The sequence below is a fragment of the Protopterus annectens genome, chromosome 8.part1, assembly GCF_019279795.1.
Source record: "Protopterus annectens isolate FY-2018-M chromosome 8.part1, PAN1.0, whole genome shotgun sequence".
Lineage (NCBI taxonomy): Eukaryota > Metazoa > Chordata > Ceratodontiformes > Protopteridae > Protopterus > Protopterus annectens.
The window spans coordinates 156,603,273-156,630,801 of record NC_056742.1 but is presented as its reverse complement, the minus strand read 5'-3'; positions in this window follow the sequence as shown (position 1 = coordinate 156,630,801).

Sequence of the window (27,529 nt, the reverse complement as noted above, 5' to 3'; positions counted from 1 at the left end):
ATAAACTTTGTAATTTCAAAATACTGAAATCTCGAAATTCAGTATTTCGAAACTACAAAGCTGAAAACCCAACCACAACTCACAACTTTGAAAACACACAACTGCGAAATTCAAAATCCCATAATTACGCTACACATACAGTACACACATAAACATACACACAACTACCCCCACAATCAAACAAACTCATCTAAACTACATAAAAGCAGGGGGGCAAGCTGCACCCCCCCCCCACATCCCCACTACTTATATATTCTAACTCCGAGATTGCACAAACGGAAACACAAACAAAACTCACACACACACATTTTACAGTTCCTCAAACACACACATAACAGTCACAACACACACTTACACACACTAAACCCCTAACCAACATACTTACACACACAAACTTACCAAAATTAAACCTAAACATCCACACACCGTACCAGTGGAAGCAGAAATTCAAAATATCCGTGCATCGGTATTTTGAATTTAGCACTTCTGCCATTTTGGAAATGTGAGTCTGCTGCTTTGTGAGTTCGAAATACTGCAATTCGGGATTTCAGTATTTCGAATTTACAAAGTGGACCCATAACAGCCATACAGCAAATGATTGAGGCACTGTCAATGCATTATGTATGGCAACATGTGAAGCTATAATAATAGTATACTTCAGCAAGGGAGCTTGGCATTAGTGGGAGACATTTCTCATTTAATACTGTCAGTCCTTGGAGTCTGTAGTAAACTGTAAATTAGAGCTGCTTGCGAAAGCAACCATAACTGCAATGCTTTATAGGGTCATCCATTCCCTTAATCAATCAATCTGTGTTTTTTCTGGAACAGAAAGCCTGTGAATATTAAGCAGTAAAGGGCAGAGGTGCATTGAGTGCTGTGAAGTAAGTTTTTTTTTTAATTCCACAGCACTGTATTTCTTATCCACACCTTTACAATGCATATTGGGGCATTATTTCATTCTGCATTCATTCCCAATCTCTAGCCAGTAAGACTGAAATGCCCCTATTTATGTCCCCTTTTTGGCATCACAGTCACTTCTCTGAAATTATGGATTTTTTTAAGAAAAATGACCTTGATCAAAAATACCAAGGTAACCACACACTCTCAAGTTATATTTGCAATATTTTATTAACATAGAACCTTAACATACTGTAGCAATGCATATTCTGCGTACCCAGGTGGGCACAGTTCATTGATCATCTCTGAGAAATAATAAAAAGCTTGTCCCAAAGAGGACTAGTTTTTACATATATGTACTTATATAGGACAACTGAAAAGTCTGCTATGGAATGGGTGACTTGTTTGACTAATGACATTTTATAACTGCATTTGACAATAGCCAGAAAACGAGATGTACATTTCACAAGCTTATATAGAATTATATATGGAGAGAGCTATAAGCAGATAATGACAGTTGACAACTTTTTCCAAAAAAAAAAAAATACTTTACTTTAGGGGTTGACTGGTGGGCTAGCTGTGCAATTATATAAAACAAAATGTCCAGTTCTTATTTTATTCAGTTTTATTTTTATTAGGGTCAGACAACTGAGATGGTCACACACTTGAAACTGTTTTCTTACATATTACTGTGATTAGTAACTGTGTCTGGTATAATAGTTACTATTCAGGGATGGGACAACAAAATTATACCTTCTCACATATATAAGCTCACCCCTCTGAATTAAATAAATAAAAAAAATGTACAAAACAAAATAAAACAAGTAGCCAAATATAGCCATAGTATCTTCAGCTGCAAAGTCATTCCTGTTAATGATTTTCTTTTTACAGTTTCTATCTTGGACTGTATTTAAGGTATTCTTCTTCTTCAGTCTTATTTTCCCTCTCCTCACAGCTCAGCCTACTTATACATTACCTACAGGTCCATACTATTCATGTATAACTTATGTTTGACAACTCCTGTGGAAATAAGAAACATTTGAAATAATATGGCACCAGATGTAGTACTCTTGGAAAGTTTGCTTAGGCCAGACGTTACCTGGTATCCTACTGATGAAAACTGTTGACAAGATCTTGGGCTGTTAGAACAAATAGTTGATGGTTATCAGTTTTATTCTAATATAATGAGTGTGTTGCAGGAGATTCTTCTGTTTAAAGTATTGCACTGGCAGGAATGTCACCAGTTTACTGTAATGGCATCAGTGCATGAGATGACAAAACATATGCAATCTCATTTTGTCTGCTCTTGGGACATATTTAACTAATATTATATACATTATTGGGACCTTTAGTGGATAAGAAAAATGATTCTACATACAATATAATATGACTGATTGGCTATCTGGAAGGTTTGTCATTTCATTTCATATGCATAATGGTGACCACTGTAGCAGTATTGTATCCCAGAGACTGTTTTGTGACTTTTTTTCTATAATAGTCTTTTTTGTGTCTGTCAAGCTTACACTTCAGTGTCGTGTGTGTGTGTGTGTGTGTGTGTGTGTGTGTGTGTGTGTGTGTGTGTGTGTGTGTGTGTGTGTGTGTGTGTGTGTGTGTGCGTGTTTTGTTTGTATACTGTGAGGTATTGCCACTGCCACTGCTGTAGCATCTCACTGGCCTTAGCTATAATTGTAGCATCCTGCAGGATTGACCAGCTTACCCACAGAATTGGAATTTATGAAACATCTTCAGTGGCAGAAATCAGAATAAGTATCTTGCTTTTACTTGCATTCTTAGAGTACTGTTAGCAGAGAGAGCATTTTAACTGATTGCCTAGAGTAGGTAATTAAACCATCGACTATGCCCTGGCTGCTAAAGAACCAGGACAGGGTAAATGGGAGTGAGTGACTAAAGTGATTTCCCCATCTTGGTGGTGGTGGTGAGGATAGGTGGCTTGGTCCACTTCCATGCCAACACTCAGTGGAAACAAAGTGCCCTTGCAGAGAGACATGTGTGCCTTGTCTGCCAAGTGTCATATGGCAATCTAGGATTCAGTGTGTGTGCTTATAACTGCAGATGACTCACTGGACCAGTGTTGCATAAACCTTGCTTTGGTGACACATAGATCAGTCTGTCAGAGGTAGGGGGAGAGGGAAATACAGAACTTATCCTGACTCTCTAAATGATGTTGGACTGTAATCGGTTCCATGATATTGTCAGGAGGTGTGATATAACACTGGGCAATGAATAGATCAGATTTATTGTGTGGGTTTAATGGTCATGGGGATGGCTTGGTCTGCCAAAAAGGAGTACACAGAAAAAAAAAAAGAAAAGGGAACTTCTATTTAACTTCACATTTGTCAGATGGCACAGGCTCTTTCTCATCTTTTAATATTTGTTTAGGTCCTTTATAGTAGGAAACATATTTTTTATGTTGTGCACTCTTCCTCCTTGCCACCGCAATAAGAGAAAGACCACCTTGAGATTTGCAGATATTTATAAAAATGCACATAAAAGGTATTTGGTGCCATTCCTTATACAGTGAGAAATTATTTTAACTTATATTCAGTATAAAACCATAGGTTTGCTTGGTAGGGTTTAGTATAGTTGGCAGACAGAACATTAACATTTTGTTGACATTTGTCCTTTGGGAAAACACACCAGAATCCAAGTCATCATGTCTGAAGTAAGTTGCTGTGCTAAAGTTTAAGGAAGTACAAAGACATTGCGACCCTTAGTTCTTTGTTTGTCCTGGATTTTTCTTTGTTAATACTCCTTAGGTTAGTTTCACTGAAAGCAGTAAACTCAAGATGAGACGGTCTGAGGTTTATGGAATCTCCGAGCCTAGACAACACCACTAGCATTAGGCAGAATCTCACACCATGTTTTCTTTTGGCTATGATGTCTAACTCCAATTTTCCTACTTTATATGTTTTTCAGTTTTGTAACATAACTATTAGGAGCCACATCTTCACAGCAGCAGCATTTCAATTTGTTCATTTAATTTGTTTTTCTGAGTATCTCTTTCTGCATTTGTTGGCATATATCTTACAGTCCTTAGGATAACAAATCTGACCAGAGATTATGGTAGTAGTCTTGGACAGGTATTTTTCATGCTGAAATGACTATTTATACACAGGTCTACCTCCCTGGGGGTATTGTGCTGAAAAAAGTGGGTAGTGTAGGAACAAAAATAATCTTTCTTTTCAAACTGCATTTTAAACACTTAGCTTAAGAATACATGGAAGAAAGGGTCCACATTTATATCTCGAAATACTGAAATCTCGAATTTCAGTATTTCGAGACCATAATGTCAAACCTGCACTATGTTGAATCTTAGTATCCCAAAATGCGCGATAGGTGTAGTGTGGTATGTATGTGACTGGGTACTGTCTCTTTAAGGATATTGTGTTATGGCGGCCGATGTTCGTTTATGTACAGAGATTTAGGTAAGTGTTCAATTTTTAAGGGCGTTGGGTATAAATGTGTTTGTTTTTAGTTTTTTTAGGGAGTTTTAGGGGTAGATCAGGGTACTTAGTTGAGACTGTATGTGTGTGAGTGCTGTATATGGGGATTTTAGTATGATTGTAGTATGTGTGGGTGTTATTAGTGAGTATAAATATGCAATGGGAGTGTAGTGCAGGTAAGAGTGTGTTTGTGTTTTTGTATTTTTTTGAGTTAGTGCGACCTCGGAGTTGGTATATATAAGTAGGGGGGTGGGGGGCACAGCCCCCCATATGGGGAGTGCAGGGGGGCTTGCCCCCCTGCAGGAATGTATGGTGGTGTTTCCAATTGTAGTTATGTGTTTATGTTTTGTTTTGGGGGGGGTTGGATATTTTTTTTTGTTTTATTTCTTTTGGTTTTGTGAGTGTTCGTGATTGTGTAGGTTCGTGTTTGTGAGCTTTCAATGTTTCAGTCTCGAAATATTGAAATTCGAGATTTCAGTATTTCGAGATTAAAAAGTGGACCTGGAAGAAACAATACAACTTAAAGTTAACATCCTTTTCTCCTGCATCAGGTTTGGTGGAGGAGAATACTACATTCACTTTCATACTGAGTCAGATCCATTTTTTTCTCTCTGAAGAGGAATTCCAAGAGGTATATTTATAAATTATTAGTAACCTGCTTGTTCTTCTAGTCAGTTTCATATATACACCTAAAAAAGCACTTTTATTATCATAATTCAATTTAATCTTAGTCAACACCTTCTGCCCTGATATTTTATATTAAATAGCATTTATCAGAATGATAAAAGAGGGCTAATAACAAAATGTGTTTTTTAAGTTCATGAAGGAACATTCATTATCCTATGACATTGGTTGTGCATCAGGGCCAGCAACTTGGCACGTAAAAAAAAAATCTACTGCCAATCATTAGCGGACCGGAGTTCTGCTGTGGCGACCCCTAACTGGAAAAAGCTGAGAGACACAACAACATTGGTTAATACCAAATATTTCTGTTTTTATCAGATCCACTGACAGATTATACTACTTGTTGCAAAAGGAGTTTCTATGTATTCATTTTCACTGTAGTCATATGAAAGTATTCCCTGCCACTTTTTTCTCACAAGTTTAAGCCTCTCCTGTTACACCTGCTTTCCACAAAAGGCAGTAAAAATGAAAATGCTAGCATTTTTGTTGGGGCACCTTTTGGCTTCCTTCTGTATGAAGTATATAGGCCAGTTCTAGGCCACTAATAAACTATGCAACTGCACACCTACAGTTTGAAGTATGGCATCCTAACTCTGAATACTATGGACACTATACACATGTATTTATGTAGTAATATCTTGAAAGCATGTATTTCCTTTATTTGATATACTTTGCAGATAATGTTCGTTGACCATTTGCTTTGAAATGCTTTGTAAGTAATGTTTGTTGACCATTTTTTTAATTGTCAAAAATGTATTTCTATCCTTGATTTGGAGCTTTTCTCCCCAGACCTCTGCTGAAAATGGGCATTTCAGTTCCCAGACAGATGTTCCTGGTAATCAAAAGCAAATAAATAAGTTTATAAATACACCTGCAAATAATGTATTGCAACAAGATATAAATGCTATAGAAGGAAATTATCAGAACAAAGGAAACATTTTCTTGGCACTACAGAAATGCATGCAGAGAGTTATGTGAATACATTAAACATTGTTAGTATTAATGGATGTTATAGGATTGATAATGTGAATGCAGTTCAGGTTAGTAGACACAGCATATTTAATTGTTGAATAAAAAAATGATGATGAGACCCATATATCTGACATTTAAATTAGGCAGCAGGTCTTAGTAGGCATGCAGGTTTCTGAATGTTAATAACAAACTGTTCAAGTCTAACTTCTTATATTTGCTTATTCTAAACACAGATTAAAGCTATAGGTCATGTTTTGCTAGACTGTGTATATCATTATTTCAGTTTAGGTCACTTCAGGCTAATTAAAACAGCCTAATATGGGGAGAGTGATGTATGTAAACAGTTCAGAATGGTTAAAAGAATTAATGCTATGCAGTTGCCACATAAAAAATTGCTGTGGCAGAAAACAGTAGCAACGTCATCACTGTGACAAATCAAAGCTGCAATTTGTATAATGTTAAGAAGACACAGTACCACTGCATGGTTATTCTATTCACTCTCACACACAGTCATTCAGGATGCTGACAGAAGTACAGAACATGACCGGATGAGAATTCAGATAGTACTACTGATGCTAGTATGAGTGATTTTACCATTAAAATTAATTCTCCATTAGTAGTAATGGTAACTGGCCAGTTGATAGCAGTAAATAGGTCCCTGTAAACAGCATCCAGCTCCAATTCAACACGCTCATTCATAGGTTCATAGGTAGGTACTAGGCTATCTGCCTGAGGGCATTTATAAGCCTAGCCATAGCATGTCGGCTTTCGCCACCCCATTGATTAAATTATCCTTTGTCAAGCAGACCCAATGAAGTGATCCCAGGGCTGTATTTTCTGTTACTCATCCACTCATCAAGGTTTCTCTTGAAGAGTGTTAGTGAGGGGCTCCACCTAATGTAGTTTGGAATTTTGTTCCAAAGCATGGGGAGTCTCTGTGACAGGAATCTATCCCTCCATCATGTTCTATTTATTGTTGTGGTGAGGTTTAGCTCACTAGAGCACGTGGCTCTCAGTGACTTGGATTTCTTTAGGTGGAGCATGTCCATCAATTCTGAGTTGGACATGGCTTTGTAAGTCAGGCAGAGATCACCTCTGAGTAAGCAATATGCCACTGAGTACAGCCAAAGTTTTTTCAGCCGGGTTGCATAGGACATATGTTTGAGGCCAGTAATCCTCTTGTTGATGTACTTTTGTGGTCTTTCCAGCTGTTGGAAGTGTCTTGTGAGGTACATCCCAAATGGGGCATTGTACTCTAGTATGGGTCTGATGAGTGACGAGTAGACTAGCACTATAACCTCTTTATTTCTAGATGTGAACCCTTTAGTAATTAGATGGGCCACATAGATTTCCTAACTACTTTGGCAATATGATTGTCAATGGAGAGATTACTATCTACCTGGGTCCCCAGATCTCTTATTACCTCTTCTGTATTAAGGGGGCTGCCACCTATGTGGTAATTTGTGGGTGTTTTGTTTTTCCCAAACGGGATGACTATGCATTTTTTGGCATTTAGCATGAGGCCATGACTTTGACACCAGGTGTCTGTCTCAGTAAGGCCCTATGATATACCACAAACTGCAGGCCAATTCCACTGAAGTGTTTTTAGAATTTACTGTAAAATATGTAACAAAAGTTCAATATACTTTCACACAAAATCGATCTTCTCTCTAGCGCCTCGGCCACACTTGCCTTTAACAGAGTAAACTCTAATCACTCATACTAGCAGCCTTTTATAATATTGAACACACCCACTTAATCAATTACTTAATTAAGTAAAAAAACATCCCCATAAAAACTTTTAAATAAATTAACAATACATTAACATGTTATAAATCACTTTACAAAAAACTTCTCCATGTACATTCATGATTTAGCCCTACAGGGCTCATTGTATTAAATTTCAAAATCATAAAAGCCTCCTTTTTCCTCAATAAACATTTTATTTGCTGTTCATTCATATATTCATTCCCTTTCACACTATCTAGTACTGTAACTAGTAACCCCTCCCTTTTGGAGGATGTCCATGTCAGCCGGAGAGTCAATTACAGCTCCCAGTTTGCAGTCATCGACGAACTTAGTTAGCCATAGTCCTCCTGTGTTTGCCTGTATTTCTGAAAAGTATATGCCAAACAGTAGGGGTCCCAGGACCAAGCCTTGCGGGACACCACTTGTGACTGGTTTAGAGTCGGACATGGAGTCCGCTATTCTTACCGTGTGAGTTCTGTCTGTAAGCCAGTTGGCAACCCATCTCATGACGTAGGGGTTTATGTTCAGGCTGGTGAGTTTTTCTGTAATACCCGAGTGGGGAATGGTGTCGAAAGCCTTGCCGAGGTCAAGGTAGGCTGTGTGAACCACCTTTCCCTCGTCTGTGGCCTTGGTGATTGTCTCAAATAAGTCAGCCAGGTTTAGTAGGCATGATCTTCCCTTAACAAAGCTGAACTGGGTCGGGTGAAGTGTTTGGTGGTTCCCAATGTCTTTGTTAATGAGTTCCATGATGATGCACTCCATAGCCTTGCAGACCAGGCTAGTCAGGCTTATGGGGTGATACCAGGGTCAGTTGTGGCCCCTCCTTTGTGGAGTGGAATAACCATTGTTGTGCGCCATTCTATGGGCACATAGCCTGTGGAGAGGCTGAGGTTGAACAGCGTGTTTAGGTGGGGGTTAGTTCGTTCTGTAGTTCATGCAAGACACAGCCTGGGACACCATCTGGCCCCATTGATGCTGTGTTTTTGGCTTTTGAAAGGGCTGTTTTCACCTGTGCGTCTGTGATTTCCAGGACACTACACTTTTCCGGTATTGTTGTGGGCCCTTTTGGGGGTGAGAGGGGGGTGAAGTTTGCACTGAATCTATCTGCCAGGATGTTGGCAATATCAGTAGGTTCAGTATATTTTTTGCTATTTTGCACTAGTTCAGTGCATATCTGCGAGTTACCACTTAGATGCTTAACATAGCTAAATAAGGCTTTGTGGTTATCTTTTGAATTCTTGGTTATTTTTCTTTTGAAGTTAGCCTTGGATGATTTTATGAGGGACCTTAGTTTCTTACTGATACTGATCAGGGATGTCTTTCCTTCTTGGGATTTGCTTTTTTCTGAACTAGCTTCCTCCTTCTATTGTATAGCCTGTTTCTAGCAGGGTTCTATCAGAATGTTTTCCTTCTCTTAGAGGAGTGAGTCTTGGTTTTGCTAGGGATGGCATGATCCATGCATCCTTGTAGGTGCTCATAGAGTGCATTTGTAAAGGTTTCTGCATCTTGGGCAGTGTTATCCTTTAGCATGGGTGCTGTGAAACTTACCACCTCTGTCTTAAGTAAGGTGAAGTTTGCTTTAGAAAAGTTTTTTACTGTGGTTTCTTTAGTTGGGGGTGGGGGTGGGGTCCGGACATCCAGAGTGATTAGTTTATGGTCTGATCTAACTAGTGATGGGTTGACCTCCGGTATGGAACACCTGTTGCCCATGTTGGTGATGACCAGGTCCAATATGTTTTCACCTCTAGTAGAGGAGTTTACCAGCTGATCCAGGAAGTTTGAGTTGATGAATTCCAGGAAGTGCTGGGCCTGGGAGTTTGTACTCGAGTAGTTTTTGCAGTTAATGGTAGGGTAATTGAAATTGCCTAATATCAGGGTGTTAGGTAGGACCTTCATGTTTTCCAGTGTCTTCAGAAAGGTGGAGTGGTGGTCCTAGGTCATGGAGGGTGATCTGTAGCAGGCCACAATTTGCATTGCAGAATTTCCTGATGTTAGTTGCACATGGATGATCTCAAAGGTATCATGCTGCCCCACTAACCTGGAGGTGTAGGTATCCTTGACGAATATGGATACACCCCCTCCTTTTGTGTTTCAGTCCATGTTCTGTGGCCAAAACATGTGGTATGAGTTGTAGCCCGGTAGTGCTGGGGTCCTCTCCGGAGCCTTGAACCAGGTTTCAGTTACTGCACAGATGTCAACGTTCTCCATACTGAGGAGTGCTTCGAGCGCATGCATTTTGAGATTTAAACTCCTGGCGTTCATCTATTTATGGTATGAAAATCTGTTTTAATTAACCTTCCAAAATATGAATATTTTCAAATATCAGGTGCACTATTAACACTGACTTCAGAATTACCAGTCACAGAGGCGTGGCCAAGATGCCAGTCTGACAGCAGCAGATTCCATAGCTCTGCTTAGATTTTAATATCCTGACAGGAAATATACTTTAATTTTTAGAAAAATCTAACTAAAAGTATACTAAAAGATAGATTAACATAGACTTTTTATTATTTTCTAAAAATTAATACATAGTCAAGAGAATTTTTTAATTATTCCTGTCAAGAAGTTTTCTACTGGAGATCTCAATATGAGCAACTTGAAGAACCCACACCAGAAGAGTGCAGTGAAGAAAGAGCTACATCTTAGAATAACAAACATCCAAGAACTGCCACTAAAAATGGACAGATTTGAAAACAAAATGGATATTATCAAACAAGAATGCAGTAAACAACTGGAACTTCTAAATGGAATAGTAAAAAAACAATCTGAACAGATTCTTGCCTTAGAGGAAACAGTAACTGACCTGGATACTAGAGTGACAGAAAATGAACATCACAATGAATTTCTTCTGAAACAAAACAGCAGGCTGATTGAGAAATTGGAAGACCTTGAAAGTAGATCAAAGAGGAATAACATAAGAATATATAGAATTCCTGAGAAAGAAGAGGGTGCTAATATAATTCAGTTCCTCAATAAGTGGTTCTCATCAGCACTAAACATGCCTGAATCCCTCTCTTTTGGAACATTGGTCCCTGGCAAATCCAGCTTTGGCTCTGAGTTAATCTAACCCCAGGTCTATTATACTTAGATTTCCTTCCTCACAAGACAAGGACTTAGTGCTGAAATTAGCTTGGCCTATCAAGATGGGTGAAAAAGTTATTAATTTTTACAATGACTACACCTCTACAGTCATATCCAGAAGAAAGGAGTGTGTTCCTCTAATTAAGTCCTTGAAAAAAGCCAATATTAAAGCTCAAATTCTTTTTCCTGCAAAAATAAAAATGACCTTGCCAGAAGGAGTGAAGATCTTTGATTCCCTACAAGAAGCAGTAGCATTTATTCAAAAGAAGAAAATACTGTCAGACGTAGAAGAAATGGAATGTTATCTCAGAGTTTGAAGAGACAGGCAACAAAAAATGGATGGTCTGCGAAGGAAGGAGAAAACAAAACTAAGAAACTAAAGGACAAATGAATACATTCCTTCCAGTTTTAAATGCCATGTTTTATGAATCATAATATATTTGATTCTGGAATATCTCTATACTGTAAGGTAATATGAATCACTTTTTATTATTAACTTTCTCATTTCCTTTCTATAGCTATGTCTTCTAATTACATACAGTACTAAGTATTTAAATAACATTCTCTCTCTTTCTCTCTCTCTCTCTCCTTTCTTCCTATTCCTTTTTGTTACTAATGTTCCTTTTCTCTCTTTTCCCCACTATAAGTACTTTACATACTTTTCCCTTTTAAATAACTACAAATGATATATGTATTCTAATTTGTCAGTAATTGTATAACTTGACTTAATACCAAAGTACATTTCTTTCTAGTGGGTCAGTGGTGGGGTAACCATATGTTTCTGATTAGTGTTTCTAACTAGATGTTTTAAGGTCTTTCTTTAGACACATATAAACATTAATACAGTACATTAATGGTGTTTTATAAATGGCTAAATATAAGTTTTATATATATAATGGAAATATATATATTAGGTTCTTTTTTCCTCTGGTCTGGTTAATTGGTGGGTAAATGATTGAAATGCTATAAAATGATTTCTGATTTGAGGCAGCTGTTGTTACTTCTAAATAGTTGTTTTTATATGAAAGTGTTAATTCTTTTACGAGGCTGATGTTTTGTGAGTAAACTGGTGGTCTGTGTGACTGTTCTCGTTGTGGAGATTCACGACATGCACTGACAAGGCAACCTGAATGTTTTTTTGTTTTTTTTCCTGCTGAAAATGCATTGTTCCTCACTAGAGACAACCTCTGCTGTGCACGAGCCTATTTAGATACTTTTTAACAAGTTTATGAAGCTGCAGCTTGAGGAAACAACAGTGATGACATCACTTGACCTTTTGAACTTGTTAAATGGCTGTATTTAGAATTCTTTTCTCTTGAAATTATGTTATCCTTCACTTAAATACTTTAAATGGTAAATAATTAGTTCTGATAAAAGTGTTTAACTCCTTTAAAAATACCTATGTTCTTTTGGGTCTATATTACAACAGCGAAAGTCCTAGTCAGTGAATATGGAATCATTGACACATATTACCTGAACCACAAATACACCTAACGCCCTAAACCACGAAATTCAAAATCTCGAACCGTCATAGTTGTCCAACCCCACCACGTGCTACATACTTCCTACGCAAACAAAATAAATAAACCACATGCATACACTAACTAAAACCCTACTTCTAATCCTACACTAAACCTTACATACATTACTATCTATGCACTCACCTTAACCCGCACCCTAACCCTAAGGTCCATAACTATCGCACACTTACCTTATGGAGCTATACCCAAACAAAATAAATAACCCACACATATACACTTAACAAAACCCCACTTCTAACCCTACACTAAACTGTACATACATTACTATCTATGCACTTACCTTAACCCGCACCCTAACTCTAAGGTCCGTAACTATTGCACACTTACCTTATGGAGCTATAACGCAGAAGGACCAACTATGACAATTAAACATTTCGGATTTTGTGCTTCAGGATGATCAGTGTTTTCATGATTCGATGTCTACGTGTCGACATTTCCATATTCGGGTAAGTGGACCTTCTTAATTTCAATAGGGAACCATTCTTTTATACATGCATACATTCTGCAGATTCAATGACACTTTTAGTAACTAAATGACATCAAATGAACTAGGAGCTGCATTAGAAAACTCATTATGCATATTAACATCGGACTTATGTTACATAACTAAACCTTTAGTAACTAAACAGAGGGTTGTAAGGCTTTTTTTTTGTAATACGTGTTATATATATATATTTAACAGATCCTTACATGAAAAATGTTAGATGACTGACAAAATGGTTAAAACATCTGATGTTTCTTAAAAAAAATCTTTGAAATATTGGCAATCTTCTTAACCTTTAGCTTCTAATGTTTATAGTACTTTGATCTGATATGTATTTCTGACATATCTACTTATCAGAGGTGCTATTATTATATGTGACATATTCATATGGCTTCAGTTATATTAGACACTCTCATTTTAATGTATATTTCATGGACTCAGATTTCTTTAGTTGCTTTCATAATGCTTTTCCTTTTTATTTTTATACTATATTCTAAGTAGAGATGGATAACTTGTCTCTTTTGGTGTTGGAGAAGTGATGGATGGATGGTTTAGTTAAGTTTTTAATTAAACCAGAAACTTTATGTTTTATGTATGTGTTTGTAAATAGTTTTGGGTTTTTGAAAGTAGTGCTTAATACACATTATACATCCATGATAAGTAAGTTTTCAGTAGATTTCAAGTCAACACAGAAGAAAGATCTTTCAATAAGTAACAACATACACATTATAGCGAATAGCTTATAAATGTTTATGATTAAATATTAATGGTTTAAGCAATAATGTCAAAAGAGCTGGTTTGCTTAAATATATCAAAATGCATAAAGCCCAGATCATCTTTTTACAGGAAACCCATCTATTAAGAAAGGCCTACAAAAATACTCATTTAATGGCTATACCATTCTGGCTGATTCATGTTTTAAGACTAAGAGAAGGGGCACTCTAATTATATAGAAAAATACTTATACTATACCAAGAATTATAGATACAATTTCAGATAAAGATGGGATACTAAGCATGGTCATTTTCAAAATCAATAGGAAGTATTATACTTTGATTAATACATACTGGATACCAGGACTAAGTACTAAATATGTTGACAAATATCTGAACCCGATTACTTTAAATGCAAAAGGGAAAATTATAGCAACAGGTGATTTTAACAGCCTATTATCAGGCAATGATACTTCTAAAAATGGCAAAATAAAACTAATATCTCAAGCCAAGAAGTTAAATGACTTTACAAACAAGATAAACCTTAAAGATATACATGGGCTAAGAGAACAGTATTCCTTATTCTGTACTCACTATTCATATCAGTTTGGTACACAAACAAACACTGAAAAGGTCTCTGTATCAAATAATATATACACGAAAAAAAGTGACATATCTATAATGATTTGTCCACTTTCAGACCATAATGCTATAAACTTTACATTAACAATGCATACAGATGAATTAAGATTTCTACAGAGAATTCCTGCTTATATAAGTAAGTTAAAAGACTTTAGGGCATGGATAATGAAAGAAATAGACATGTTTATGGAAACAAATGATAATGGTGAAGTGACTGATACTATACTATGGAACACCTTTAAAGTTTATATAGATGGTAGAATAAAATCTTGATACCTTAAAAAAGGAGAGAGTTGGACAAAGAACTTTTAGACTTACAAAAAAACATAGACAAGATAAAAATGGATGCAAAACCAAATAACAAAGTACATAACTAAATTACTAAGGTTAATAAAAAATATTTAGACGTTCTGAATCATACGGTAGCCATAAAACTGGAAAAATTGAAATTACAATCTTATGCTGTAAATCCTAAATATCTTCATAAAATAGCAGTAAGATCCGAAAAAATAAAAAATAAAAATATTATTAATGAGATTAAATATAAAAGTGATGGTTCATTTAAGAGTACATCTAACTTAATGGGCATATTAGAAGTGTTCAAAAACTATTATAAAGATATAAATAATAACACACCACTTTTGGAGACAGATAATGTAATAAATACTTTTATTCAAGAAAATATAACTACTAAGGTATGAAGGCAACAAAATAACATATTAAGTAAACAAATAACACTAACAAAAGTCAAAGAGCAAATAAAAAATTTAAAAGATAATAAAGTTCCAGGACTGGATGGAATAATTCCTGAAGTATATACGATTTTTCCTGAATATATAATATATATAATAAAGAAAATGATGAGTGCCTTTACTATGGTTAAGTAAAAATGTATAACACCACCATTGTGGAAATATTCAATTATCTCTCCCATTTTAAAACAAGGTAAGGACCCCCAATCTTGTGATTCATATAGGCCAAGTTCATTACTAAACACTAATTATAAAATTTTCACGACAATATTAGCTAATAGGATAACGAAAATATTACCTAATCTAATACATAATGATCAGACAGGGTTCATTCTTCATAGAAAAGTACAAGATAGCATTATTAAATTACTATCATTAATAGACATAGCATGCAAATACAAAAAAAAAACTAACGATTACTAGCCTAGACATAGAAAAGGCTTTTGATTCTATTAGTTGGTCTTATCTACAAAGAATTCTGATTGGTTTTGAATTCTCTTCAGATTTTGTCAACTTATTAATGAAAATTTATAGTGGGACACAAGCATGGGTGAAAATCGGATCATGCCTGTCCTCACCACTAGAAATCCTCAAGAGAATTGGACAAGGTTGTCCTTTGTCACCATTATTGTTTGCTCTTTCAATGGAACCTTTTGCTACATATATCAGAAACAAGCAAAGTATAAAAGGCTTTCAAGTTAATAAGGACTATTGTCCTACGATACAATTATTTGCTGATAATATGTTGTTAACGTTGGGTGATATTGATGATTCCTTATATGATGTTATAAATACCTTAAACAAGTTCAAAAAAATTTCAGGGCTTAAATTTAATCATAATAAATCCAAACATTACTAATTAACAAAAAGATCAACAAAATCCTAAGAGAGAATAGCCTGTTTAATTGGGAGAATGATGTATTAGAATATTTGGGCATCAGTATAAAGAGTACATGGAAATAGTCTATTAAACTAAACTACAATAATTTAATAACCACCATTAGTGAACTAATCAAAAGATGGAATAAAATGTTCTTCACAATGGAGGATATACTCTCTATAATTAAAATGATAACTTTACCTAAAATGTTGTTTTATATACAGTCATTGATACTACCCCCTCCCAAAAACTTATTTAAAAAATTAGATTCCATGCTACTTAAATTTTTATGGTTCCCCTTAAAACCTAGGATTGCATATAAATGGCGCATTAGAGCTTGGAACAGTAATGGGATAGCATTCCCTAGCTTAGATCATTATTCCAAATCAGCTATTATTAATGTAATATTACATTAAATCTTACCTACCTATATATCTGGCTGAAAAATAATACATGAGATTCATATAACTCATGTCAGAACTATAGAAAATCAGTTTAAGGAACAATATGGAATAAGTAGAGTTCATTGTCTTTTACATGAATTTTGTTTGATTAATAAGAATTTTGATAATTTTTCTTATGGCATTAAATATTTAATAACATTAAAAATATAATTGATTGTAATTACAACATTAAACAATGCCTGTTTCTTATATTGTCTATAGCATTCTCCCCTGATTGCCGAGGTTCTTTCAACATCAATGTGATGAAAAAATTAAAGGAAAATAACTTTATATTCTACCATCAGCTTATTGAAAATAAGAATATTAAACCACTAAACTCTCTTCTGTGCAGTTTTGATAATAGTCAAGACAGTTGGTTGTTTATACGCTCATTACGGCAGTTTATAGAAAACAAAATGAGAGTATCAATCAACCTAGAGACTGAATCTATACCTAGTTTGATCCAGCTTTTTATTAAGTGTCTTGAAAAGACAGATGATCAAAAATTAAGTATCTCACCTATCTATAAGATACGAAGAGAAGACACTTTAAAGTTTGACTCAGATTTTTGGAATTACTATGCAAGGATTAATGGAGAGCAAATATCTGATGAATCCAAAAAACTGTTATTGAAATCTACATATGGTACCTCTTCTTCATTATATTGGAGATTGTATACATGGAAATTTATGAATAGGAGTTTCTAGACTCCATATAAAATAAATTTTATACTCAAAAACAGTGAAAGTAAATGTTAGAAATATGATGAATTACTAGAGGCTAACTGGGTTCACATGTTCATTGAATGTAGAAATGTCGTTCAATACTGAAAAGACTTCAGATATTTTGTAAAGGCCTTATGGTCTGATAACTGTCATATTTCTTACTCGCTAATCCTGTTCAATGTTCCTATACCTAATGTAATACCTAAATCTCAGTTACTCTGGTCAATTCTTGCAATTGCCACAAAAGTTATTACTTTGAACTGGAAAAGTAAAGAAGATTTGATGGTTAAAGAATTTATTAATTTAGCAAAAGTTGTTTGTAAAAAAAGAACTGCAAACCATTTGTTATAGAACTCATAACATTACTCATAAAAGAAATAGCATTGCAAAAATTGGGAAACATTTTGAACAAATACTGATAACTTCTCATGGATAAAATGATTGTTTATCATGGATGAATGTAAATATTGTAAATAGTTTTGTTATTGTTTTATTGTATTTGTTATATGTACATTTGCATATGTTTATAATGAAAACAAAATAAAAATGTTTTTGGAAAGAAAAAAAAAGAATTACCAGTCACATTATTGGTAGCAGGTGATACTTTTTTCAAACTAGGTAACTATACAGAAATGCTATTACTATCCTGTAGGCTGATCATATCAGAATCAGATCTCTGGCTCATAGCTCCATAGTCTTGGGGTCTATCCTGACCCTCAGTCACTGCTTTTCTGGAGTCTGTATGTTCTCCCTATACCTGTGTGATTTTAATTCCAGGTACTCAAGTTTCATACCACTTCCCAATAACAAACATGTTGGCTATTTTCCCACTTTACTCAAAAGGGTGACACTACATAGCTCCTCCATATTGTTTGCAACATTTTCAGTTCTTTTACAGCCCTAGAATTTGTCAAATACAAGACATTAGTGACTGGCATGATCACTGAGGAGGGAGTAATTGGTTATGTTGAAAATGATAAACAAATAAATACAGTTTCATTTTTTTTAGTTCTAAAATACTGTATTGTTTGTCAACCATAATCCTGTAAGAAATTAAATATGTTTGCCTTTATTCTGATTTCTATCATTTTATTTTTCTTCAACCAACAGAAATCATTTAAAAAAGCTGATGTCTCTGAAATGCAAATTTACAACTATTAATATGACTGCAGAGATTAACACCCCTGAGCCCCCCCCCCGAGGGCTTCAGCCTCCATACTTTTTTTTTTTATATTAATCTCTTAAATATAATAGCACTATGCAGAAAAATCACATGTAGATGAGGTGCAGATGAACTCACTGGCTTGAAGATTATATTGGTATAAACCATCAAAACTGAAAAACTTAGTAACAGTTTAGTCAATTCTTGGAGCTGTCTGCTTCCAAACAGCTCTGAGACAATGCATTTGATGGACCATGCTGAGACAATGCATTTGATGGACCATACCTCATCAGGTCTACTACTGCATTGAACTCCATGGTAAGAAAATTTAGAAATTGCTCTCTTAACTTGTAGAAAATTAATCTTACAGAAATATTTAGCAAATGAGATATGCATTCTGAACTATTTACTGAAATAAAAGTGCAAAGTTGTGTAATTAGTTTTGAAGAATTCATGTCATACGTTCATGCATTTGCTGTTTTTTCAGCTGAATGCACTATAGAGAGTAGCTCAAAGAACACTAAAATAGTCACTGCATGCATTATAAATTACTTCATTCAATTACATATATTTTTAAAGTAATTCATTATCATTTGTAGAACTCAACCTGACATAATGAAAATATGATTATCACAATTGAAAGATTCACACTTATTAACATTGACATAAAAATGGCATACTTTATTATATGCACGAGTTGTTTTATAAATGTTGGGTATGTATCTTCTATCCATTATTTAATATTCTGGTTTATATGAAGAAAGTGGTGATTCAACAATGTACTATGTGTCCAATTCCATTGACCACAGTTTAATAAGTTATTTTTATATGATTCACCTATGGGTCCCCAACGTTCACCTCGTTGATGTCTCAAATCTCCAAAGTCATCGAGACCAGGGATCAACTGATAAACATTTTTAAAGTAAGCCCTCACATCTCTAAATATCTATATATGCCAAATTCTACAATCATGCAAACCCTATGAAAAGCAGAAATATGAAAAACATAATTAATACCTGCTTAAACATGTAGAAGCCACAACCATGACTGATTTTGTGTAACAGAGTCTAGCACCTAGAAGTGAACTAGACTGCAAGGAACCTTGTCCATGTTTCTCAGAAAGGAAGAATGTGGTTGATGAATACTGGAACCAGCCTGTCCTCCACAAAGACTGTTTTGGTGCTGGTTATTGTCTAACACTGTACTTTAATGAACTGGTAATCACTCAGACTGCTACTGGATGAGAACTTCAATCTATTATTTAAACAATTACCAATGAGTAGGAGTGGATGTAGTAAGGATTTACCCATGGATGTCATTGCTTCATCACAAGGGTGAAGCCCGGTCTGAGTGATTAAACAAAGCCAACTGTGGGTAAATCCTCATATACCCACACCTATGAGTCGGCTATTGCTATTTTTCAATGACATTATTTAAGAAACAAATTGCTTACTTTTCTTAAATAATGTCATTGTATAACTGTGCTATAGTGTTCCCCCTCATTGCTTCCGCATTCTTCCGCATTTGCTGATGTACTGCATATGCATATGGGCACTTACATTCCCACTCTTGCACAGTACATTAGTGCTGGTGAAAGCAAACAAGGGAGAAAGGAATATCTCTGTTTTTTTTAAACGTATAAAATCCAGACAGTTAAGAGGTATGAGAGAGACAGGGCAAAAATACAAGGAAAATCAGGTATGTTTCTTTAGTTTTGCAGAATGTACCTGATTTTCCTTATATTTGCTATGCTCTCCATACGTATCTCTTGACCTCTTAGCTTAAATTAAGAAATGCAACAAAGCCTTAAATAACGTGGGATAAAGGACCCAAAATAGAGACCAATTGTACATTTTGTGACTATAAACTTAGAAAGCTGCAAGATTAACAGGATATATGCTATCATGCATTGCCTGAAGGATATGAATTCTGAAATTGAAATGCATGTCATTATTTAGAGACTTCACTCCTCAGTAATTTGTCTGAAAACCACAAATTTTATGAGGGACAAACCAAAATTATGGACATTCTGTGAAACTCTGGACAGTTGAGATCTATACCTCCATACATAAGCAAAAGGACTTTTTCTGTTGAGATCTGCTCAATTTACAATGGGCACGGTGGTTGGGCTGACCAATCAGTGTGCACGTTTTTGAATACTAACAACCTATCATTGTATAATTATGCATTTACATTTCTGTTCCATTTTGGCTTAGTTAATAGTTTTGTTTTTCATTGCTATGTCAGTAATACTCTATGTGTAGTAAACTCATTTTTAGTAGTTTAGTACAGAACCACATTGCCTCAGTTTAATAATCATTCATTGTGGTTACATGGGTTACATAAATATATTGCATTTATCAAAATGTTCAGTGTGTATTATACACATGAATAGATGCAATCACTTTTGAAATGTGTGGAGTGATAGGCACACCACAATTTAGTTTTATTGCTGTACATAGGTTCTGCAACCAACATTTTTGTTACCATTATTTCACACAGGCTAATGTAATGCAACAATCTACATACCCGCAGGTAAAAACATTCCCATGCTCAAGCAGTTTCTTTCTTGGATTTCTATATCCATTCCCTATGAAACCATCATCGTTGGGGATATGAAAATTGACTGGAACCTTGTTAATATTGTATCCACTAGGTACTCTATAAACCTTTATGGCTTTACCCAGCTGATCAACTCACCCACGCACCAGCAAAAAAATTCCCAGAATGGCATGGATATGATCAGGATATTAGTATCCAACCCTCAGTGTTATCATAACCCTTCCACCCTACCTAGCTCCTTAGTGACCACCTCCTTACCTCAGTAGTAAGACACCACTCTCCCAATCTTAACAGGAGCCACCAATATACAAAGAGTCTCGTAACCTTAAAAACTACAACCCTGTCACCCTAAACGAATTAGTGTCCACTGTAAACTGGTCATTCCTACAGACATTATCCCTTAATGAGGCTGTCCAAAGATTCAACATTATATTCCTAGAAACCCTTAACACCCTGGCTCCCAGTAAAAAAATTAGGCTAAAATGTAATTATGCACCATGGCTAAACTAGGCACCTCAATCACTTATGAACAAGAGAGACAGTGCCTGGAGAGCATGAAAAAAAATAACTCAACTTTCCATCTGAACTTATATAAACAGCTTTGCAACCAAACAAAAAAGCAGGTCCTACTAGACAAAAATTTTTTTTATCAAGAATCTCTGAGCAACTCACATTCCAACCCGAAGAAATTCTGGCACTCAGTAGATAAACTACTACCAGGGAACCCCTCTTCACCAAACCCCTTCCTTAACAAACCTTCTAATGAAACTAACAGCCTACTTAACTTTTTCATCAAAACAATAGAAAATTACTAAACCAGAAACTCTTGATATAAAGACTCCACCTCCCACCTCATCTCTTCCATCGTTCCCCCCAGCACCCATAGCAACTTCCTTCATCAGATCACTTCTTAACAAACTCAAACCCTGTTCCCAAGCAGCCGACAAACTCCCTCCATTACTTCTCAAACATGCAGCCAAAGCATACACTGTATCTGTACTTATCAATAGATCCATCCAAGAAAATCCAGTACCAGATATCTGGAAAAAAATTCTTCATAATACCCTTTCCACAATGCAGGAAATTCTACAGAACCCTCAGATTACAGGCCTATTGCCATATTATCCCTCTTATCCTAGATACTGGAAAAATGTATACATAGGCAAATACTAAATCACCTCTTACAGGCAAACCTAATTACACCCACACAGCATGGTTTCTGACCCTTGCACAGTACTACCACTGCCCTCCTATCTTTCATATATAACATTTCCCAAGCCAGAGATAATAAACTCATATCAGCTGTATTCCTTGACCTATCCAAACCATTTGATACCATTTCCCATCCCATCCTCCTAAACAAATTTCTAATCTACAGCTTTCTACCTCCATCAGATGGCAAACATCCTTCTCCCCTTTCCGTCTTGTTAAGACTGAGGTTCTCCAGGGTTCTGTCCTGGGCCGCCTACTTTTTAATATATTTACAAATAACCTCCATGTCTCTTACCCCCACTCAACCTTAACACAGTACGCAGACAATTCCACAATTATTAACACCTCTGACAATATACAAAATCCCCACACTATCACTCAACAATCTCTGCAACTAATAGAACAATGGCTAACTGAAAACAACCTCCTTCTCAACCCCAAAAAGACCAAACTTCTCCTTTTCCTTCCAAAAAAAACTGAAATCCAGCTAAAGAAAACTTTGCCATCTCATCCTTAGATAATACAATTATCACCACCAACTCAATTACCTAATTGGCTGGCATTACTATAGACGGCCAATTAAAATTCGACCTACATATCTTAAACTGTAAACTAAAAAAAAGGCCAGCACCAAAGTGTTGTAGTATAAATTGTTTAATAGTTACATAGCATCATACCAGTTTCGGCACACTTACCTTCCTCAGTGAATAAACATGCTATGACAACAAAGTACATATATAATAATTAGAACATTACTTCCTGTTAAGTCATTTCCTCCAATATCATTAGTTAACACAAATAATATTTATAAAAATAAAATATATTTGTAAGTGATCATTTAACCCCGGTGAAAAAAAGGCCTCCTAATTTAACAATCCAATATTTTTCTTTAGTATTCAAAATAGAGTGCCAGCCTAATTTATTAGATCTGTCTCCCTGGATCTTATCTATCACAGTGAAATGAAACTGGGCAGTGGTGTGTATAGTACTGTGTCTGTATAGGGCATTGGTTAGCCGTTTGTTATGGATGTCACTATAATGTTCAGACATCCAAATACGTAGAGGTCGGGATGTTTGTCCAACGTAGAATGCTGAGCAGGTACAAGTACCTAAATATACAACCTAGTCAGATCCACAATTCCCAAAACATTTTATGTCATAAACACATCCCGAATTTGATATGAGAATTGACACTGGTTCCCCAATGCCTGGTCAGCTCTTCATTAGCCATTAGGATATTCCAGTGCTTAGACACAACTTCCCTAAAGAGATTAGTATTATGACCATAAGTCGTTATAAATCTAATCAATTCCAATGCACCCACATGAGTTCTGTCTTTATATGTAAGCAACTGAGTCCTGTCTTGAACAGATGCCCACCGGCTAGCAGATTGTATGTCCTGTTGTCGCTAGCCCCTCACCTGAAACCTATGTATCATGTCTTGCTGAAAAACTACAAATTCTTCCTGATTGGAGCATATTCTCTTAATACGCAGGAACTCATACTTAGGTATATTACGTATGGTATGGTGTGGTGCAGACTAGTGGCATGTAACAAATTGTTATATTGGGGATATTTCCTGTAAACCTTGGTAGCAAGGGAACCATCCTGTTGTTTAGTAAATGTGACATCCAAAAAGTTGATACAATGCATGTAACAATTCAGTGTAAATTCAATACCCCATTTATTTTCATTTAAGTACTAAACAAATTCTGCCAGCATGCCACACCAACCAACAGTCATCAAGGTACCTCCTCCAAATGTCCATCTCATTGATGTATATATTATGTGTGATGTCATATATCAGATGTTCCTCAAGGTACCCTATAGATATATCAGCATAGAGCGGGGCAAAAGAAGCTCCCATCGCTGTGCCTTTGGCTTGCCAATAACATTCTCCATTGAAATAAAAGACATTTTTCGATAATACATGTTTGGCCATACAAAGTAATAAAGTATTGAAACCAGACGAGTAAATATCTTAAACTGTATCAAAAAGTCCAGTCAAAAACTAGGTCTTCTATACCACAACAACAAATATATACCTAACAAATCTAGACCTATACTGGCTCAAACATTTATTCTACCATCCCTGTGTATGCTGCTCCCATACTTACTAACCTCCAAAATAATCTCTTAAGCAAACTAGAAACCACCTATAACAAGATAGCAGGATTCACAGCCAGTAATAGATATAAATCCCATCATTGTATATCCCTGAAAATCTTAACATGGCCTGAGCTCCCCCATGTGGTTGAAATATCACAACTACAAATTGCACACAGCATCCTAAATAGCTCCAACTCCTGCCCTGCCCTAACATCCATAATTACACCCTACACACCCTTTTGTGACCTCAGAAGCCTAGAACAAAGCCTTCTGCAGGTGAGCAAGGCAAACAAAATATTGTAAAAATACTTTACATTCATTCAATTGTATACTCATGAAACAAACTTCCATAGTCCCTTCACTCCACTACCAAAAGTGACGAATTCAAAAAGCAACGAAAAATTGATTTCTAACATGCATTGATATGTACTTAGTCAGGAAATTACCTAATGAATTTTTCTTCTTCTCTCAATTAAGATATCTGCCTGGTATTTATCTAAACTGTCTACATATATTACTCTCTCTGCAGTTAGTACCTATCCTATTAAATGCATCTTTGTTGTACTATGCCATAATGTTACTCTGATTTTTTTTTTATTTTAGGCATTGCTACATTCCTTGTAAGTAACTTAATGCTAACCAAATTTCTCAAACATATTGTTACTGTATTCTCAAAATACTGCACTTTTGCCTTGTATATATCCGTATTGTATATTTCTCTCTGTTTTTGTACAGTTAAGTATCTTACAACTTGAATTGTTAGGTTTTTCTTATTTTTAATTACTTTCCTGGAGCTTTTCTCTTCGGGTCTCTGCTGAAAAATGTCTCTCTGGGACCAGTTGGGCTAACCTGGTTAACAAATGAAAAAATAAATAAATAAAATAAATAATGTTTCTGGTATATGCACCAGTTTCAGGAACATAAGCATTAAGGTATGAGAAGTTATCGGTTATTATCTGATAAATGCCTCTCTAAGTGTAGGAAAAGGATGAGATGCCAAAGGCTGAGTGAATTTCTAATCCTAGATGTGGTTATCTCACAACAGCCAACACTCTGAAGTGCCTTAACCCATTCATTCTAGTAGATCTCTGGAGGTTTGCATTCTAACTTCCAACAATTGCATCCTGAGCTTTTTGACAAAATCAAGTTATGTTGTCACATTTCAAGCAAATGCTCATATCTCTGGAGCCATAAGGGTTACTAAAGAAATGTAAATAGCAACCTGTTCAGCACAAACAAATATTTGCAGTGGCAGTGTCCATTAAATACTAGGTCTTAAACTTGATTTTTATATGTCATAATAAACACAGTAAATATTAATTTTGTAGTATTGCATAAACAAGTTACAATATCTCAGTAACCACTCAAGCTACACACATAATGTCAGCACTATGTTGTTTGTTCATCTTTCAGCTTTCATGTGAGGTTATGTAGTTCTGTGTTACTTGTTTTCCCACATGTATAGACAAATATGAGCATTATGACAATATAAAGAAATAGTATATGAAGAATAATTAATATCTTTTTAGCTGCACTAGACAGATGTCAAATATTGGTGCAACTGTCACCCATTTTTATAAGCTTTCAGATTAAATATTTCAATAACTTGCACGTAGCTTGGTTTTGGAATTATTAATGCAAATAGAAACAGGCTGTATAAACCTCCTAGGGGCATCAGTAGAATGTAACTGCAGAAATGCCTGGAAGTGTCTCTAGGCACATAGAATAGGAAATTTCTACAAAGTGAATAACAGTACAGTGACAGTAAGGTCGAAGTAAATGACAGCCGAAGCCAGGTATAACTACTCAAAAAAGAAACAGAGCAGTGAAAGGAATTTGTATGAAAAAATGAATCTGTACATTTTTAAAAGAAGAATGGCTTCAAAGGAAAGTGTAGTATTCCAATACTGTGCTGAAGGCTTGGATAACAATTTTAATGGTTTTCATTCCACATGGTTATTCCAGGGGGACTTTATGTCTGTGGATTTTGGGCCTATGTTTTGCCACACATTTTTTCTTCTCATTTCTTTTTTATTTATTTTGGTTTCTTTATTGCACTTGGAGAAGCAATGTTCCTTTTCTTTTCTTGGAGGATACAAAGTTTTGTTTCAACTTTTTTATCTGTCTCAGGGATTCAAAAAGAACCAAGTGCTTGTGGTAAGAGCTGCAACTAGAATACTCTGTTTCCATGATTCTGTATTTTCCAGTTCAAAAACATGTTATCCACATGTCTCTGAACTGCCATTAACTACTGTGAGCAGAGATCAGCATTTTCCTAATGTAGTTAACAGTGGCAGCCCAAACACACACACACACACACACACACACACACACACACACACACACACACACACACACACACACACACACACACACACACACACACACACACACACACTATCTACCTCTTACCTGCCCTTGAGTTATTGCTATGACCCTGACGTTCTCCTTGTCCTCATTAATCATGGATATGTAGTCGGTCAGTAGAGCCAGACATTAGATTTCATTCTTCTTATTGCTCTGAAGCCACATGGTGATGGTAGACCTGTTGCTCTGTCGACGTTTTAAGTGACTCCCATAATATTTTAAGTCATTTCCCTGATGTCATCTGGTATTCCACCTGACTTTGCATTGAAGCCTCTTTCCTTCACTCCCTCATGATTCACATATTGCTGCAAGCACTGGATCATGCCAGACATTACAGTTTTATTCCTCTTAATGTGAAAACAACTTACTACACTAATAGACTAGTTAGCATAGTGTGTTAATGCGCCAGAGTTCAGTCTAAGAGGAGTGCAAGACTTCAAACTTTTTCCCCTCTCACTTTACTTAAGTTTGTTTTTTTTGTTTTTGATTAAACACATACAAGCAATACTCTGCAACTCTCCCTGGTTTTTAGTGGTAATACAGAGGACTAATATTCTCCTTCTGAGCTGAGCTGGTGCAGGGTTTGAATTCTTTTCAGTGTCTTTAAGGCACACTAGGCATAGTTTCACTGGCGTCTAGTGTTCTCTCCCACAACATCTTTCTTGCTGTAAAACATGATTTATTTATTTTTTTTATTTGAAGTGCCTTTAAGGCATGCTATATACACCATCCCTGGTGTTTAGTGTCACCTGCCCTGACCCTAAGTGCCATTGAGACATGATATGAAAGAACTTTCCCTTGTGTCTAGTGTCCCCACCTGATTCAACTAATCCTTTTTTTTCTTTTAATATGTGCCTTTAAGGCATATGATATAGAATATCCCAGGTGTCTAGTGGTTCCCCCCATCCACACTGCATTTAAGTGTGATAAGGCACAAGATGTAAGAGTTACCCTGATGTCTAGTGGTTCCCCCCATCCACACTGTGTTTAAGTGCATTAAGGCAACCCAATGTTAGTCTAGGGGAGTGTTCAGGTATGACATGCCCCCAGCTCACCCACACACAGACACATTCATTCTGAATACACATAC